The following is a 4,227-nucleotide window of genomic DNA, read 5'->3' as shown; positions in this document are numbered from 1 at the left end:
AAATGTCATTGTATTTGAAGTCCCCCGTGAGAACCAGGGCCTGTGAACCTGAGGCTATTTCTAGCTGTTTGTAGAAGGCCTCGCCAACTTCCTCTTCCTGATCTGGTGGTCTGAAGTAAACACCCACAACAGTGTCTCCGTGCCCCTTAATTCTTATCCATAAGCTCTCAATATGTTTTTCATCTACCCCTGGGCAGAGCTCGATACATTCCAGTTGCTCTGTCACGTAGAGAGCAACTCTCACGTGGAGAGCAACTCCACCACCATGCCCAGCTGGCCTGTCTTTCCTAAAAAGTACATAGTGACAGCATTTCAGTCATGCGAGCTGTCCCACCGTGTCTCTCTAATTGCAATGAGGTCATGGCCCTGCGACTGCTCACAGATCTCTAGTTCTTCCTGTTTATTCCCCGTGCTGCGTGTGTTGGCGTGCAGGCATTTCAGAGAGGTAGTCAAGCATGCGGGTTTCCGTGGAGGCAAGCAAGAGGATCCACCACAGCCATTCACACCCGTGAGGTGGTTCGCCTTCTGGATCTTATCTTGGGAGTCAGCTAAGGAACATTTGTCACTGTTCTGGTTGGCCCAGCTTATTCCCCAGCTGGCTAAGTTTGTGTGAGCATTGCCACCTTGGACCCCACCCTCCAAGTCCTTCAGTTTAAAGCCTGCCTCACCAAGTTGGCCAGTCTGCTGCTGAAGATTCCCTTGCCCCTTCTAGACAGGTGGATCCCATCCCTCTCTAACAGGCCATATTCATCAAAGAATGTCCCATTGTGATAAAAACAAAAACCCTCACGATGGTACCAGCTACGTAGCCAGGAGCTGATATGCATTATCTGTGCACTTCTGGCTGTTCCCTTTCCTCTAAAATAGAGGAAAAGATAACTTGGGCACCAATTTTTTTTCACTTGCTCCCCCAGGGTTTTATGCCCGGGTTCTGGCTTGCAGTGTCATTCGTGCCCACATGAAAGAGTAACAGCGGGTAGTAGTCTGTGTTCTTAACAAGTTGTGGTACTCTCTCAGCAACATCTTGGACCTTAGTTCCTGGAGGGCAGCATACCTCATGTGACTCCCTGTCAGGATGGCAGATGGGCACCTCAGTGACCTTTAACAGGGACTCAACCACTACTAGCACTCGTCATTGTTTCCCATGTCTGCTGTGTGCTGGTGGTACAGGTCCTCCTGGCAGGTCTTGCTCCGGGGTGTCTGTACCTGCTAAAGCTTCATAGCTGGTTTTTGTTTTGATGCCAGAGGGTGGGGGCTGAAGCACAGTTTTCCTGAACATTAGGTGAGAAATTAGTCCAGTGTTGCTCAAACCAAGACAGTCCTGGTTTGAGGTAGAACAGAACCAATTTTCTTTTCAGTAATTTTACTTTTCAATTAAGCCTCTTCTAACTCTCTGAAATTAACGGCATATTTTTTCAGACATCTTGTCTAGCAGATAAGGTCTGATGTTTATAGTGAATACCAAGGAATAGTATGCAGAGAGGCTCCTGCTTATACTTATTGCTATAACACCCAAGCCACCTAACTTTGTTATTTGCCCCGTTGGAGGGTCGGAAGTGAAAAAGCATAGAGGGGTCGCACCTGCGGGGAGGAGCGGACAGGACAGGTGACCCAAAACTGGGTATTCCATCCCATCTGCATCATGCTCAGTATAAAAGCTGAGGGATCAAAGGGGTCAGGCTTTGTTCAATGGCTGGTGCCCAAAGAGGACTCGCTCTGTTCGTCTACCTTTGATCCTGATCCATGCGTTCCTGAATCCAGATCCAGAATCCAGCTCCTGTCCATCGCTGAGTCCAGTCTGGGACTTCCCCTATGCCTGATGGTGACGTGATCATCATCCTGGGAGCTTGATACAGTTTTGTATGTATTGTATTTATTTCATTATTTTCTTATTATTATTTTCTTTTTGTTATTAATATTTCATTAAAGTAGTTTAGTTTCTTTTCGACCTGTAAGTCTCTCTCTCTTATCCTTATTAAAGAGAGCATCTGTCGTTCGTTCAGTGGCCAGCCCAGCCCAAACCACGACAGCCTTTCAGACAAGTAAGGATGTGGAAAATATCTGTCTCTAAGCTCAACTTGAAGGTGGAAAAGCAGATGGGATTGTCATTAAGGCACCAACGGGGGAAAAAGTACATTTTACTGCTGTTTGATTACATTTTCCAGATCAGTGGTAGGAATTATGGTACTGAGCTGGGGAGGAAAATCTCTGTTGCTTGCTGCATAAAACAGACCTGATGTTTCAAAAGATAAAAGCACTTACTTGCTCTGTGTGGTCTGCAACTATCCGAGAGCCTGCCGTCAGCGTGGATTTTACAGTACGTATGCGTATGAGACATGGCTTTTTGGCTAGCTGTGTTTATCAGGTCTGTCTTCAGGCTGGTACTTCATTCTCCTCCTCCACATGAGGATACACTAGATAAAGCAGTTGCAACCCAGCTTCTGGTTCCCTTCCAGTCTGATGCTTTCACTGCTTGTGAATCTGACATACCAGACCAGAGATCATAACATATGCTCTTGCAAATTTACCTTACAAGGCATGTTTTCTGCCCGTTTTTGTAATTTTATTAGAATGGGTTCTGCTGAAGGTGGCTGGCAAGTATCTTCTGCAGACAATGGCTGTGCTGGTTCAATAGACGTCGCAAGAGTGCTCATCTGAACTTGCTCTCTGCTCAGCTTCTCTGCTTGCCCTTACCTATCTCAAAGATGGGTGTATTTCTGAACATAGTCCCTTGTGCCACCTGTGCTTTAACGGGGTGTCATGTAAAAGCACAGAGCAGAAGCACCGATGGAAGAATAGGTGGAAAAGTTCCAAGTGAAACACTAGAAAGCACCTGTGGAGTAACACATTTGAGACTTCTTGTCAGCCTGCCATGGGTATGAAAGAGAAGAAGAGTGCCCAGTGGGAATTAGTCGCATTGAGATGTCAAACAGAACTTTGGAGATGCCCTGAAATCACAGTTTCTATTGACCTGCAGAGGAGCATAGGTTTTACAACACTGATAGAGGATTGTCGGATTCAGGGGGAATTCTGAAACTAATTTAGGCTGTTCCAGGGTTGTACCTTGCTCCTGTGAAATGGTGTCATCCAGCCATGTGGTGTGGACATTGCTGACTCTCATGATGAGCAGGACAGTGAGCAGGACTGTCCCAGCAGAGGGACAGCAGTGATGTGAGAGTGTAGAAGGGCTCCATGACCTACAGGGAAATAAATATTAGTGCCCAAGGTAAGCACAAAAATGCAAAGACAGCTGAAGATTACCTATGGCATAGGTATGAAAGAAACAGGACTGGAGCACATTACACTGATTATTTATTTTTTTGCCAAAAAATTATGGAGCACTAATTTCCAGCTCTGCCTATTTCAGCAGAACTGTGTGGCTCTGTAGAGCACGGGTTTGGAAGACGAGATCACAAGGGACTTGCAGTTGTTTTTTCTCCGTAGAGAATTATTTTTTCTGTGTTGAAGAACAGACTTGTGTCAGGAAAATTTTCCAAGTTTAAGACTTATGCACCTCTGAGGGTGCTTGAATCCAGTTGACTCGGGCAAGTACAATCTAGATAATAGAGTTGGAAATTGGTGTTGTGTAGCAGCAACTGGCTAATCGATGAGATCTAATTGCAAGCCTGGACACGGGGGCTGACCTTAGCTCTGTGATACTGTTTCTGGGCAGGCGCAAAGGGATTTGGGAAACCAGCTGGAGTCACGCTAGCAGTGCTGAAAAGCTGAAAAAGCCAAAGCTGTTCTAGCCAGTGAAGGGAACTGATCTGAATGTACTCCATGTTGTGTTTGGTGTGGCCTCCTGATGGGACAGAACGTGTTGTGGCTGGTGAGCTGTCATGGGAGTGGAAGTCTAGGGTTTGTTTAATTCTCCCACGCAACGCCGAGGAACTTCATGTAGGCCTCAACCTTGGTCGCACTGGCATGACTGTGCCTTTCAGCCCTGAGTCGCTGGTGTTCAAAGAGCTTGCAGAAACGTTGCACCTTTGTGAAGCAGGATGAGGAAATCTCTTGGTGGCCTGTGTCACGTTGAGACCTGCAGAGGAACGAGCTTCTCCCAGTATCGCTTACGCTTTTGCTGTTGGCTGGAACGCACTCATCAGCTGCTTACAGGGGCAGCTGGAGGGCATCAGCCTAGATATGAACCATTGGGCTTACAAGCAAGGAAGCACCAGCAAAGCCCCTCAGAGAGGAGCTGGCACGTCTTATATCTCTGGTTGCCCAAGG

The sequence above is a fragment of the Charadrius vociferus genome, unplaced genomic scaffold, assembly GCF_000708025.1.
Source record: "Charadrius vociferus isolate BGI_N301 unplaced genomic scaffold, ASM70802v2 scaffold263, whole genome shotgun sequence".
Taxonomy (NCBI): domain Eukaryota; kingdom Metazoa; phylum Chordata; class Aves; order Charadriiformes; family Charadriidae; genus Charadrius; species Charadrius vociferus.
Note: the sequence above shows the minus strand (reverse complement) of the source record.